Below are 16,535 nucleotides of genomic sequence, written 5' to 3' on the forward strand. Positions count from 1 at the left end.
AAAAAGTTTGATAGACAGTGGGTTCTGACAGGATGCACATATGGGGAGAGCACACACTCAATACTCTCACTATATATCAAAGGTGCACTCAGTAACTTTTGTCTTTGTCTCATCTTGGACACTGACACCTAGTGGCTTGGATGCAGAATCATTTAAAATCAATAGTTTTCAGTTTCAGTAGCCATTGTAAAAATTATGTATTCAGTCAGCCATGATTAATTTAACCAATGAGTGAAATAATCTAATAACAGGACAGTTACAGAGATTAAAAGGTGCTGTAAGCCATTTTAGCCATTCTACTTCCACGAGACTGAGCCACAACCCAATTGTGCAGAAACTGTTGTTAAAAACAGCAGCAGCAAAATAGTGCCCTCAACTGACAACTTATGAACAACATGGCTTAAAATGACAGTAAATCTCAATTCGCTGCAACTACAACACTGAGAACATGCAAAATGATTGACAGGTCGAAACGTCATTGTCCGCGGATACATTTTGTTAGCCGTCTCAGAGACAGTTGAGTTATCTTACAACATTTATTTCAGTAATATCTCTCAGGCTGTAGGAACATTTTTTGCATACCTTTCCATAAAAAATAAAAAAAGCTTACAATGCATTTAAACGAGTAGTATTCAGCTAGTCATGTGATTCTAAAATGGCAGCCTCCATGTGTGCACCCTCTCCATCCAAAAAAAGTTGGGACAGTAATGGGATTGATTTGTAAATTATATTCCCCCTTTGTTATATTGAAAGCACTACATCTACATGTTATATGTTGTTTTACCATGTAAATGTCATTGTTGTTTTTGAAAATGAACAGTAATTTCAAATCAGATGATTGCAACACGCTAGAAAAGAGTTGGGACGGTTGAGTGTTTACAACTGTGAAACATCGCCCTTTAAAGTTGTCTTTGGGGAACATGGTGATTATTTTATTATTTGCTGAAGCATCTGTTGGCAAATTGACAAGTCTCGAATGATCTTTGCTATTCAAGGACTAGGCTGTTTTTGGAGGTCCTTATATGCTATGATATGATTGCCTCACCTGTTTAACATCTCCAGTTTCACATTGCCTTGTTATTTTAACTCGTCAAATTGTTATTAGTCTTAAATTGCCCCCGTCTCAACATTTTTGGAGCGTGTTAAAATCATCCGATTTGTAAATACTTCACAATGTAAAACATAATGTGTAGTTGTAGTGCTTTAAATGCATCAAAGGGTGATTATAATTTACTAAAATCGCACCTTTTTGTTTCTATTTGCATTTTTCATACCATCCCAAAATTTTTGGAATTGGGGTTGTAGAATAAAACCACTTTTATAAGATAACTGATATGACTGGAGTTTTCATTTTAATGTGAGTGGCCATGATTTCCTACATATATTGCAAAATTACAATTCATGTCTTTAGGAGTTCAACTTTTTTAATGAGGAAAGAAATTACTGAGGGTACCTTTAAATGCAGTAGAGTAAATCTACTGGAAAAGAGCGCAATGCAACCGTATGGTTCCAGAAGTAAAAATCCTATTCATTTTCTCCATTGGTACATTTATTTTTTATTATAAATTATAAGCTCTTTTAAAGCCATCAGTTTACTTTATTTGTAATTAATAAAAATAACTACACTACCGGTGATCCAGCAGAGAAACATCTACTTATCAGTGATTTGCACCCAAAAGTGATTTGTGTGCCAAAAGAGCTCTGCAGTGCACGCCCACTTCCATGACACACTGCAAAGGAGACAGTGGAGTTCATTTGCATTCATTTCAAAATTTTGCATTAAATTTAAAATGCATCGTTTCTAATGCAACGTTTAAATCAATATTTTTTACATTTATCCATCATTTTCAATTTGATTATGTCAAACGCACTGCTTCATGTGATTGTAGTTTGTGCCCTCATAAAAGACAGTAAGTACAAAGTCTTGAACTTTTGTCTTTTTAGACCATTTCAAATACTTTTTTGCTTCAAATCAAAGTTTGTAAGGTTTGTAATCACCTCGGAGCTGGTTGGTTTGGTTCATGTCTTAGAACTCTTATGAAGGATTTCTTGAAGTCAAAAAATGAATGGGGAAAATATTTCCAGAACCAAAATGGCTGGAAAAGTGGGTGGGCACTGAAGTACAAGGACATTTTGCCAGTTAACCAAACAAGAATACATTTTCTTCACGCAAACATGGTAGATAAAGATTTGATAAGTAAAAGATGCGTTTCAAATGGATGTGATCTCCACACTAGCAGTGATATAAAGTGCTGCATAAGTGGAATTGCAAATACTCAATAGCTCTGCTATGCCTAATGGCGACTGGAGTGGGATTGTGGTGTATTGCTACAATAGAGTATAATTTCCCCTCCCCACTCTGATGGAGCCACTTCACTCTGATGAAGAACAAGAGCACTGAGCTGATTCTATGACCACAGTTTGTGTTTCTACCCGCCCGGCGCTCTCCTTTTGTCCTCAATGACAGACCTACCCACCCAAAAACAGCAAGCTTGTCATTTTTATATGTTACCATCCAGGTCTCGTCGATTTCTCATAATCAAAGATAATGTGAAAGGCTAAGATGAACTCATGTCTCGCTCGACAAGTGTAAACAAACAGCAAAGGTCACAAGGTACAGGAAGGTTTCAACCTCGGTTTGAAATCCACGTTCATTTATGCGCTGTTAACAGCCAGTTACGGCCAGTGGAACTGTAGTAGTAGCAAAATCAATTACCTCAGCAAGTATTGATATGTCTCGCAGACTGTTTACAATTTAATCTCCAACTTGTCAGTGTCATTATTTTCCTAATCACAACTCTCGCTCTTCTACGCCTTTGTCTCTGGCTCATGTTTAAGGGAACAAAAAGGTCAGAAGCTTGAGCGCTCCCCAGGGCACAGCCTGCCACTGCCTTAATTATTCCTGTGCAAGAGATGACAAAATGAAGTGGATCAAATCAAAGGACGCATGGGTTAAAAAAGGAGGTCAACCTAAAAGGAAAAACTAGTTAATGCCTCCCTGCAATAATTATCTGTGAAACCTCTTTAAGTGACAAACTGTTGTGGAGAGTCTGGTCATAATTCTAGCCCTCCCCCTCCCCCCTCTCTTTCTCTCTTGCTGCCTCACTACATTAATGTGAAGAAAATCCATACCTACATCCATTCTATTGATGGGTCATTCAACCGCAATAGATAAAACAAAAAACAACCCAGTGATGTGTCCATTACTCAAATTGCATCCAATCACAATAGTGCCAGACAATATCCTCAAGAGTCTAAAGAGTATATCTCTGATGCTAACCTAGCTAAAATGCAAAAATCAACAAGGAGATCATCAGCAAACTCACCATTTGTATCCTGGCCAGTAATCATTGAGGAATGGAGGCTGTTGCATTATTTACTGGCTAATGTATAATTCAGAGCCAACAGCAGATTTAATGCATAAATAAAGCTGTGATACACTTGCATTAAATGTTTACTCACCAAAATAAGATCTGAAAGTACAAACATGTTAGTACGGTGCCTTTTGAAAGTTTCAAATCTGTAAAAAAAAATTCATCTTAGCGACTCATACTAAAAGTGTAAATGGTTTGCAGGTGGCAAGACCCGCAACCTCCTTTGTTCACCTCAAAGAAACATAAATGGAGATCAAAATGAGACTCTCAGATGTCTAAGAACAAGATCTCAATTGCTTAATTTAAAACACAGGCCGGTGGGCACAAGCTAACAAGTTTCTCTTTGACAAACACGATTAGAAAACATGGTGGAAATCCATGGAGTTAAACTATTTTATGATATGATAATATTTGGGCTAAAAATAAGTCTGATTGTTTATTGCTCTTTTAGCAGAAGTTTTCAAAACACAGAGCATGTCAACTTGCAGATGAAAGGCTACCAAACATTACATTGTAAATAAAAAACAATGATTCATAATTCTTGTAAAAAGGTTGGGAAATCTTGCAAATTAGAATGATTTACAGAACTGATCAAACATGTCACCCAAAATTCCCTACAGGTCATGCTGTTGACCCCTGTGTTCAAGTTGGCCTAGTTAACAGTGTATACTGACTCTAAAACAGTTGTGATAAAGATAGACAGTATTTCAACAGCAAGGTTCAAAACTAGAATACCTTGAGAGAGAAAAAAAAAGTGACCAACAAGATATTTATAATATTTACCCTGTCCTTTATTAAAGAATATATGCACAATGCCTGAAATACATGCAGGTTATTCAATTTACAATTTTGTTTCAAAGCAACTCACTGTCAACAAGGGCAATCCCTTTAAAGCAACTGCAAGTACATTTAGGACACAATATGAATAATGGACCAAAGTAGGGCTGAAAAATCAAAATAATATCCAAATCGCTGAGCTTACTGTATGTTCACAACTCCGTTCTCTGTAGTGTAAGACATGCTCAAGCGCAAGTGAGGCTAATGAGCGGAGTGAATCACATTTTCAGCGCTCTCGATTAGGGCTGGGTGACCTATCAAATATTAACGATGCAATCGGAATACTTTTGCTGACGATATACAATTAAGCAATATCGTGAATATCACAATGATTTGAATGTGCTTTGTTTTGGCCATTGCATCAGTAAACTGATTTCACGATCCTTCAGGGTTGCACAATTAATCAAAACAACATCAAAATGGCGATGTGTTCAAATGTTTTAAACTGCAAGAGGCTGTGATGAGAAAAAACCATGGTCTGTGCACTTAAGAATAATCGGGTGGTGACGCGCAGGAATCATGGGCTATGTGTTTTTAGGGCTTATGGAGCAGTTCACGTGCATAGCAAAATCAAAAGTTCTACAGGTTCAAGCATTTGCGAAATTCCAAACATTAGTAGACCTAACTGCTTCAAGTTAATATACAAATCTTAAATGTGGCACAGAGGAGATGACAGCGTTTCACCAGATTTGGGACATTGTAAATACACACTTTCAGTCAATATAAAAGCTCCAGGTGAAGTAGATAGGACAGAAATATTTTACTTTCATATAAAAGTATCAAATCTAATCCTTAAAATAATGATGATAATACAGTATTGTATTATAATAATAAAATTGACTGGGTCCCACAGTAATAATGTATTATTATGCAATATTCAGCTGGGATCCAATATTCAACTTGTGAATTCAAACTAAATGTTTAAGTAAAAATATATGAAGGTAAACAATGCTTTTTATTACTATGTATCATTGTATAAAATACAAATTAATAATTTTCATTTATATGTATATCTCATTCTCCCTTGTGTTCATTTAGTTAAACAGTGTAGGGAAGCATGCCCATATTATTTTCAAATAGATATTTATTCAATGCCTTCAAAATATTGAATCTACTCTTCTACAATGGCTGTTTGGATAAAATTGTTTCCTCTGATTTAGTAAATAATAATTTTTTATCCATTTCAGAGCAAATACATAACTATCAATATATAGGCATTTAATCAACTTTGCCCCATGATGACCTTTGATTTGGCTCACCTTACAATAGATGACAAGAGGGGAAAAATAAGAGAGTATACGTGATTTAATTTTTTTACATTTATATGCATACTTCAATGACCTTTAAATAAGTGCGGGGAGCGGAAACTGAAGCGGTGTTAAGAAATTACAGTTTATAAGGTGGACTCGCGGAACAGTTCGTACCATCATCCGAAATGAAATATGGCTTGAACGTGCACAATACATTGTGCAGAATTTCATATACACGTGAACGCGACCACTGAAGTGCACCTGTGAAGCGGGCTTGATAAAGTCAGGTGAGGGAGCATTTCAATATAAACAACGGTTCCATTCACTCCAAACAACGCACAACATTACGACAAGCACTATAAGTGAACAGACCAGGACTCTCAAAAATCCCTTTTCTGCCCTACCAGCTAGACAAAAACCGTAATGCAGTTAATTAATTCTTCATATTTCATCTTCTTATTCTGACTAAAACCCATTTTGGGGTGTGTATAACATGTGTGCATCATACTGTAATTCGTTTGCCAAATGTGAGGCTCTCTCGTTTACTTGCAACTGCCTAAAAACAGATAGCTGCATGTTTTTAAATAACCATACGATATAATACCATATTTTGGCAGGTTCTTAATCATAATCATATTTTGGAGTCAACTAAATTAATAGGCATCTCAGTTTTTAATTTGCAGAAATGTGCTTTATAGCATTCATTTCTTTTCACAATGTACTGAATTCAGCCTTAATCCATCACCTCTTAGGAAAAGCAAAAGTACAATTCAAGAATTTGATATCACAACAGGAACAGTTTTAATATCAAATAAAAGTAGGTAGGCTTAATGCATCAACAACGCAAAAACATTCTACAGCATTGTTTAATTAAATAATCCTATTACATTCGGCAGTCTTAATAAAGGGTACTACTGAGTGAAATCCAGGACAATGTGTAACCTAGGTCTATGAAAGAAATATATTTAATATCTTGTCACAAAACAGTATACTACTTGATAGTATTATGACATGCCATTGTATGTTCATCTCTCCAAAACTGCACAGAACAAGTGTTAAACATGATATGAGCTGGTCTTAAAGAGACAGTAACCATGTTTTAAGAGACATTTTATTCTAAGTGACTCACAAATGAGAGACACAACTAGGGCTAGGTATAGAGTTCGATACATTTTGGCACTGACTGAATGGCCTCTAAACAATCGAGTATCGAAAAATGTCTTAATCTTGACAACGTCAGTGATAAGCATGTATCATGTTAGATGTGCCCAAATCGGCTGTGTTTAGGCATCAAGGAAAAACACTAGTTTACGCCGGTTACGCCCAGAGACGCGGCTCACACGTGAGGCTGTATTGTGTATGCTACTCAATCTCCCATACATGTAAAAGATGTGCAGAAAGTTGCTCCGTCTTCGACTGCAAGACCGAGCCGGTGCAGTCATTCTCTCAGCGTCCTGCCATAGAGCCTCCTTCAAAACTACTAATGAACGCAGCGGCTCTATGACTGGGACACCGACAGGTAAGGTTAACGTTTAGCAAACAAACCAACAAACAAAATCGGCTAACTTGTAGTGGTACATGATTGTGTACATGTTAAATCAACATTTCTGTTGGAGGTGACATAGTCCTATAAACTGGGACCTACATAACGTTAGATATTGTTTGGCTGTATGGCTATAGATAGCGAGTTGACAGTAACTGACCAAGTTTAACTCGTTAAACTAGTTATCTTGTTAAAACGTACTTATCCTTAGGTTTGGCTGAATTAACAGTTTTGCTTTCTTGTTTTTTTTCCTCTTCACATTAATGTTATAGCCTTTGCCCCTGCCAACCCAGGCATGAGGAGACCACAAGGCTCAGGAGAAGAGTCTTTGAGTCTGTAAAAAAAAAAAAGTCAACAAACTGAAGAAATAAAACCAAAAGTTTTTTTGAGGTATTGTGTAATGTTTGTAATCTTGTTAAAATGGATTTCATAAAATTGGTATTGAAAAAAAGTATAGTTTAGGAACCGATATCGAAGTCAAGGTATAATTTTTTTTTTTTAACGATATCAGCCCTAGACACAACATACATAAACATTATATTGAAATCAGTTATGTGCATTGTGCAAGTATAGGACACTCGATTATAATCATTACGGTTTTGCAGCATTATTTAATTTTTAAATAATACAGTTTGATATATGCAACGTTTACATTTGGCTCACTGCCCTCAATCAAGTTTGATTTGTGGCCCTTCATAGGAAAACGTTTGGGCACCTCTAAAGTAACCTCATAATGAAAGAATGGATGAGAGCATTTCTATTCCTTTATCTCTTTAATGTACCACTAAAATAAAAGCTTTTTTTTTGTAAATTTGTATAATTATATGGCATTTCAAATCACAATCATTTTCTAAACGAATCGCAATTCCATTTTTTTTGTCCCAATTGTTCAGCCCTGGAGCACAAATCTTCCATTCATGGATCACCCATATGGGTTTGAAATTATAGGATGTTTGGGTAACCAGACCAGAGCTTTAACCTCTACTTTACCTCCACTTAGAAAATGTTTTACTGGTTTCTACACCGATGCAAGATCATAGCTCTATGGTTCAAAATGGGCAAGCAAAGAAAAGTCCTTCAGCCAAGCACTGACATTTCAGGGCCTCTGTTTTCTTGTCTTAAAGGCACAAAGCGCCGACATATGTGACACTTTCCAACTAGGCACCACTGGGACGTCATGGCATGCAAGTGGCCTGAGACAAGTTCTCACAGGTTCACACCTCGGCCACCCTGTCAGCTGCAATGCGATGTTCCAGCCATGAAACATTCCGAAGGTATATGTGATGTTGAGGGATAGTGCCCAAAACATTGTCAAACAAAATCCCTATCCAGGACACTAAAAATAACAAGCTTTGGATGTTTGTATGGATCTTGTTTCTAAATTTCTAAAAATAATGTCGACTGTCAGCATTATGAATATGGCCAGACAACCAAACAAGTCTGCATAATTGTCATTTTATGTTTGTTTTTTTTAAAGTACTGTTATACTTATAACCTCATCCTTAAACTTTTCACATATTTCTTTAGATATTAGAATTCTTTAGAATTATTGTAAGGCACAACGGCTTACATTATAATAGCCTGCATTCAATTACCTGATAATTAATCTATTTTTACTCTATCAGGAAGAGTAAAGGCCCTGATATCCTTCCGGAGATTTTTTTCTGGGTTCTTCGATCAGGGATAAAGTCCAAACAACGGTATACTGTTTGCGAACATTCAGACAACCGCCATTGTGGGAGGCATTTAGAAGTATATTTAAATAGGAGGATGCTCTGTAAAACCTCAACTAACATGTCATTAAAATGTGTTAATGACTTCATAATGGCCTCATTCTATAGCTGTGTCCAAAATGATACCAGTGTTTCCCATTAATTGCCTAGACTGTGGTGGTCCGCCACAGTTTCATAAAACTGAAAATATTAACAACATAAGATCTCTATCGTACACCCCCAGTCTTACGGGGGAGCATGCACCCGAACCCCCTAGAGGGTCCGAGTTCCACCCACCACAGTCTCAAAGTCCAGTGGGAAACATTGCAACACACTATACACTTATAAAATATACTATGCACTCAGACGTGTTTGAATTTTCAAAGTGTAGTATCATCCCAAATGGAACACTTAAACTACACCATTTAACAGCTGACGGAACTGATGTTTCAAGCGCATGTGATGTGTTGCTGCTAGCTTTAGCCAACCTCAGTTCAATACTTGTATATTAAACAACATACATATTCACACAGCTTGTGGTGACGGTAAAGCATTCAACTCATTTGTAAGGTGCTGTATCCAATCAAGTTTCACAAGTTGCTACATTTTTCATTATTTAAAATTAAAGTTGTGTCAGACCAGTGGCGCAGCCAAGTAACTCTGCCCCTTCAGCTATTTTCGGCAAGCTACATGCATTGAGTGCATGAAGTGTCCAACATTCAACTCTGTTTTGACGGTTGAAAAAGTGCATCACACGGGTAAAGTACACCGTTTAGTACATTTCAGTGAAAATGTACTACTCGCGCTACTTATACTACAAAATGGTGCAGAATAGCGCAGCTATACGTTGAATTCACATGAGGTCATTAAAAGAAGCTGTTTTAACTAGTCGTTGATGTTGTTTTGTAGAATACAGACAAAAGAATGATGATATGCTATCTTACTGTGGGCATATGTGTGAATTGATTTAGCTGCATGGCACATGTGTGATGGGCACTTAACTCTTTCCCCGTCAAACACGGAATTTTCCGTGTTTTATGAAAAAACGCTTCCCCGCCAAACACGGAATTTTCCGGGTTTCCGTGTTTTAGGTGTTATACGGTAAGGAAGACCCCTCCGCATGTTTTGAAAGAGTACGCAACTCTTTGATCAAAGAAACAGACTGTGATCGTCTCAAACATGAAGTGGAGTATTGAGAAGCTCAAAATATCAGACATAAACATGCCTTTTTATCAGCTTTTTGTCTGAAATGTTGTTTTTTGACAAAACCGACCTCTGTTCAAGTCGCAACAAAAAAAGAACAAATGAAGATAAAATAAAATCGTTTTTTTTGCCTAAAAGCAGAGGCTCAGATCTTTATTGTGATATATAGCATCTTCATATATTCATGGAATAAAATATTCTGCGGGCCATTAAAGTTTAGCGAAAATCGTCAAAAACCCTGGCGGTGGCTGGCAACTTTTTTTTAAAAACGCTGGCGGGGAAAGAGTTAAGAGTATATTTGTTTTCTTTTGTAGTCCATGTTCTTGGAAAATGTCTCCACACAAACAACAGTACAGATGCAGGTAAACCAGCTCGCTAATAACTAGACTCCGGTGTGTTCATGTTGACTAATTTTGACTGACTGAACAAAATAAACAGAATTAGCTCCCAGCCTCAAAGTAGCTGGAGATTCAGGTCACACATACTGATGACATGGATCAACGGCAGTTAGAAAGTGTTTAGAAGCCGGTAAGAATTTTTCCTAAAAGCAACATGGTGGTTACGAACGACTGAAATGAATGCAAAAATGCCATTTTGGCTAGATTTTGTTCTAAATGACATCCTACGAAATCAAAGAAAATACAAGTGTGAAGAATATCAGGGCCTTAAGAGAGTAAAAGTCTAGAGTGCTACTTCTGGCAGCTATGCATAAACAACAGGTTTATTTCATCACATCAGAGGTATCATTATTCAAAAATGTTTTGTCTTAAGAAGATGACTTCCCACATAGTAAAAAAAATAATAGTAATAAATAGCCTGCCTATGAACAGCCAATCTAGCTTAAAAGTAAACTATATTAGCCACAAAAAGCTGATTAGTCCATTACTAAACGAAATAATCCAAGACAGGTGATCTGTATTTAATGTAGAGTATGTCTCTCTGTTTGATTCAATAGCCCCTTACTAACATTGTGTAGTGTGACTGTAATGTACTAGTGATCTTGACAAATGCTTGTCCACACACAACAATTAATCACTGCACTGTGATCATAAATGACATCTTGCTTTTCAGAGTCACATCTAGTAGCCATAAGCTGGTTAGTTAAGCCATCCCTAGAGACAGAGATGGGATTTGAGGTTCAGAGTATCTCCCTACAGTAAAGATGGTGTTTCAGAACGGTAAATGGAAAATGTGTTGTTTCAGTAGTCAGACAAATCTTGAACCGACTCAGAGCAACAAAGTTTCCAACCCAACACATGTTTTCAAGATGAAAACACTTGAGGACTGCATTTTTATGTTAACTATCTCCAGAAATGTGTTGTCCTTCTACATGAAAAGCTCAATGACAAAGACAAAGTGAATACTAGTAAGGGCGTACAGGCGTAAAAGCATAAAGACTCCATCTGACATCCCTAACAGAGCAGGAAAACAGTGGGCCTGTGGGACCCCCAAACTCACTTTATGACCATGTGCTGGATTAACCAGTCCAGATGTCCCCTATCACTTAACATGTGCAAGACATCTCGAGCAAGGGCTCAGCTGCTTTAGAGCTTATTAAAAAAATATCAGTTTCAATTATACCCATTATCTTCCCTCGCTCTTCAGGTTTACATATATTTGACATCAACAAGCCTCTTTGCCACCAAGATATATGTTTAATGCACAAATCAACCAATTTGTTTCTGGAGGTAAGCTATGCTTCACCTCAAAGGGTTAATCAGGTTAAATTCAAAAGCAACAATCAACCACCTTCTGACACGGACAGAAAAAAGGAATGAAAAACAATTATGACAAAAAGAATGTTGCTAAAACACACCACATTGTGTACCAGTGAAGCCTGAGGAATGAGTCGAACAAAGACAAGCCTATTACCACACCGATATCAATCTGCTCATAGTACTTGCTGCTGAAGAAGCATTCAGACGACTCAGCTGCTTGGGCTGTTTACATTTTGACAGTGTCAGGTCTCTTTGACACTAGGGCTATAAGCAGGCGCCTGTGGTTACTGTATCTATTATCAATGGGAAAGTGCCAACGCATTCTTGTAAACAAAGGAGAGTCTACCTACAAATTCGCAGAGACAAAGCCAAACCTGAAAACGCTTAAGGCAACCATTCGTAATGAATGAGAGCAGTTCTCAAATATCTTTTAGAAATGAAGTCAATTGAATAAGCTTTTAGTCAATCACACATTCATCCACTAATAACACGTCTCGGCTAAAGGTTGCACTGGGTTTGACCGCAATAACCCCAACATTCTGCGACAATACAATGCAACAGGAAGCTCAAACATGACATTAATTACTTCTGCCCTTTCTCCAATTCATTAAGCATAACATTACTCTGTCTTGCCCTACAGAACTGAATGCAGAACCATTAAGGCCTCTTCCAGTAGAGGGAAGAGAGACGTGCAGTGTAATACCAGCCAGTTCCATCATGCGAGCAGATTAAATAACATGCCTGCCCAAGCCCTGTCAAACATTCAGCAGCCATCACGCACCAACGCACTCTCTAAAGAAACCCCTCCATCAGCCCTGCCACACTGTCTTTGATCCAGCCATCTCGACCGTTTGATGCTTTTAAGGTGGGGGATCACACGCAGGCAAATCTATGTGCAGAATGGTTAAGATATGTTCCCTGACAAAAATGTATCTGATTGGTTGCATGGATAATTCAATTAAATGCAAATGACAAACACCAAGTGTGTGTGTGTGTAGCTGCTTCTGTGAAAACACATAGGCTAAATGTTATTGTGCACTTAGGCATTAACAATTTAGTAGCCTTTCTCGGCTGCTCAAGCAAAGAGCCAAGCAGTTGTTAAGGGAGAAGGATGACACAGTTAATCATACACCCACACACTGCAAATGAAGGCCCGGCACCCAGATGTATCATAACGAGAACATTAAAACATACAGCACTTGCATTGTTAGCTAGAAGTCATTTAAACTGAGAGACACCAAAGATGAAGGAACTCAGACAAGGACATTTGGAAACACCAAATTCTAAAACTGATCAAAATAGGCAACACTTTATTTCTTTATTCAAGGTTTATGACACACACGACTGACTACAAATGCAGATGGCTTCAATTAACAGGCAATGAGTAGGCCGTTTTAACAAATTCAACCTGCAGACCATGCATTTTAAAGTCATCAAGCTCAAACAGCTTTTCATGAATGTAACAAAAGACAATGAAAGCATTCTGTTCCTCTCTGTAGTCTTCAGTTCCTCTGCAGGAGATGCTTCACTAAATGTTAGATTTCTTTCACCTCAGGCTACACTCAAAGCCATGGCATGAGTAACAGGGTTTCTGAAAGCTTTTCTTCTCTCTCCATTTTCAATGAACCAAAGGATTAGGGCAGATACTTTGTACATGGTTATGATAACAGATTACCAATGTCAATATGTCCATAGAGTAGTCAAATTTAATCCAAATCCTTGCGATTTAACAGAGTCAGTGATCGAGGATTTTCAGATATAAGTTCAAGCAACCTCCAAACACTACTTGTAGTTCTGTTTACAGAATGGAATCAACTGATTTGAAGCTTTTGAATCACAAATTACAATCTTGTTGCACATGATTAAATGATAAACAATTGGAAAGGAAAAAAACATCCTAGTGTGGGGGATGGGCTGACCGCTTTGGCCACAAAGAGTGGGGCCTTCCTAATATAAACAGTCTAGTCTCTTAGCCTACTTGTGCAAAGTAACAAAAATGTGTTATGACTCCTTTAAAAGGTTACAAGTTGGGAAACTAGCATATTCAGAAGTCACATGAATTTAAAGTATGACCAATAAACTAAATAGGGAATACAAGACGCTTCCTTCACATGCACAGTATGGAGATTGAGATCAGATAAGTGAGCATGTGAAACAAAAACCGTTTCAGACAAGTCTTTTCAACCACCCCCCACCTACCCGCACACAACAGCCAAGCTCCTTTGGGTTTTTTTTTTTTTTTTTACCACCAACACATCACTAATGGCTGAACAACCATATTTGTTATCATCATGGGCCATGGTTCATGTGCTCCAGTTAACAAAGAGAAGTTGGGCTGACTTGGCCATCCCATAGCAGACTTCAACTGGTCAGGCAAGTCTACCAAAACCTCTCCCATACTCCCAGGGTTTTTAGTAAACAAAAGGTTATAACTCATTGTAATCTGTGGAGGATATCAACAGGGGATTACATTGTTGATTACTTTGCAAGTCTTGTAAATAAACAGTTTGCTTAATGTATTGGTGATGTTCAGCAGCAATAGCACCTCCAACTCTAAAAGCATTATTTAGTAGTTGCAGTTATCCAAGCAAGCATGAATAATTCACCTAATGCATATGAGAAAATGGAAACACGTGGACGAATTTAAGAGTAGAAACAGCTGAAAATGAATCAAAAACAACAATGTATCCAACTTGATAGACTACCAACTAGATGCCACAAAGCATCCTTAAAAGATTCCACATTGCTTGTCTCTTTCTACAGCAGAGAAAAGTGAAACATGCAATAAAAACTTGTACGCCCGCAGCAATTGCCAACATTCCAGCTCTATCCCCCATTTACCTTCCCACCCACTCAAGCCCTCTAAACTCCCTCAATCTTTTTTCTTCTTTCACACACAGTCAATGTCGCCAAGGCACAACTCACCCGCCAGTATGATGATCTAAGTTTCAATCGGGCTGCTGCAAACAACTTCAAACACAATTCCACGTCTGTTCCCTTCACACTGACCCTGCCGAACTTCTCGGCCTGGGCCAAAATCCAAGAACCCGAGGGCTGATACTTTATCCAGAGACAGCCGATGTCCATACAGAGGAGAAACTGGGCAAATGCCTCAACAAAAGACGACCTCGCTTTACTAATTTATTCGCATTCACACCGCCCCGGGGACTCTTTTCCAAACGCACGCGGTTCCCCCTCCTTCAGCCGTGTGATAACTCCGAACGCTTTTGACGCTCTTGGAGAAGTAAAGCTTGATACAGTGCGGTAGTTTGTGTGGAGGGTAGGAAATCAGTGAGTTCGCCGTTTACAGACTCCGCTTCCTTTTTCACACACGCGCGCGCGCGCTCACACTCATGCGCTCTCTCTCTCTTCTCCTCGCGCTTTCTTTCATATGCACACACAACACGTTCTCTTTCTCTATCTCTCTCTCTTTCTGTATAACCCCCTCCTCCTCCTCTTCAGCTGTTCAACAGACACATCCACATGGCTGACCTAGTCTTTCTTTATCCAGACACTAGTGAAGGAGAACCCCCCCCCCCCCCTCTAAAATGCGATCAAAACAAAAACATGGACTGGATTCAAATGATTGTCTTCGACAATGAGCGGACGGGAATCGTGACTGATCGTAAACCGTGGTGATATAGCTAGTCGGTAAAGAAACTGCATCGCTAAGCAAGATGTTGAATCCACATTCACATGGCTGCTGTGAAGAATACTAATGCCCCTACTCCACCTCAAGAGATCATTACAAACACATAATCAGAAACACCGCTAAATAGCCTATCAAGAACCTACCGTTCAACTCAACCAGATCCCGACTTTTGATTTTATATGTCCAATTATGAGCCTCTAGTTTTTATTGCTCTGTTTCGCTTTATAAAACAAGCCAAATGATTTGCGACTGAGAACAAAACAACCAGTGAATATTGCTCATACATTGTGTGTTGGTGCTCTAGGTTTTCGCTCTCATTTGCATATTCACATAATGAATTAATTACTCTGTTTCCCCCCGCCAACGTAACAGAATCACGTATTCACAAGTGTGCGTTTCAAAACAAATGATGAACATGAATTCTTTGTTGCCGTTTATATAAAAACTGACTGTATATATATATATATATATATATATATATAGAGAATCTAACAATATTAAAGCATTGTAATGATAGACAAAATGTTATCTTGTAGAATCACACACTTGACCATGTCAAAATCAAATATTAGAGAATCTAACAACATTAACCCTTAAATGCATTGAAATTTCACCAAAACACTCTATTATTCATATTCCGGTCTTTAGGCACCCGGCACATATATAAATAAAAAATGGATCTATAAAATACCCAGATACTGTAACATTTTCAAACTATTTTCAAGACAATTTGAAAATATCAAAGAGAAAATGCAACAAATCAGGACAAATCTAGAACAGGATTCATTACTTTCACACTGAAATTTCATGAGACGCAAATGTCTGTTCAAACACATATTGTACTACACATAACATATAAGATAACACATAAGCTACAAATACATATTTTCTCAAGCACTTATTGTGTCTAAATAGACACACAACTTCATTTCAGTAGTACACCCAAATTAAAATATCATACTGTTCATGTGTTGCACTTGCTATAGTTTACTTCCATGTTGTTTCTTTATCAAATAGCAATGTTAAATATAAATCAAGTCAATCACTGAAACAACAGCGCCACCTTAAGTAAGAAATAGCATGTATAATATGCATGTGTACACACATATGGTATATAGTATATATTTGTATGAATATAGTCCTACATTCTCTTTCAATAAACAAAGAAATAGATATCATGTGATTGTTAAGTTATATAGATATGAAATAATCATAACAAAATTAATTTATGTGACTCCAGCCAGGT

The 16,535-nt window shown here is 37.6% G+C and overlaps 1 protein-coding gene across 1 annotated transcript in view; it reads right to left on the reverse strand.

Moving 5' to 3' along the window:
• Positions 1–15,084, reverse strand: part of rerea (arginine-glutamic acid dipeptide (RE) repeats a) — a 158,452-nt gene extending 143,368 nt beyond the window's left edge. The window contains 1 exon segment of the mRNA XM_052090942.1: positions 14,563–15,084. The gene's annotated coding sequence lies outside the window, so the exon portion shown is untranslated.
• Positions 15,085–16,535: the final 1,451 nt, after the last annotated feature.

The sequence above is a fragment of the Xyrauchen texanus genome, chromosome 25 (genome assembly GCF_025860055.1).
Source record: "Xyrauchen texanus isolate HMW12.3.18 chromosome 25, RBS_HiC_50CHRs, whole genome shotgun sequence".
NCBI lineage: Eukaryota > Metazoa > Chordata > Actinopteri > Cypriniformes > Catostomidae > Xyrauchen > Xyrauchen texanus.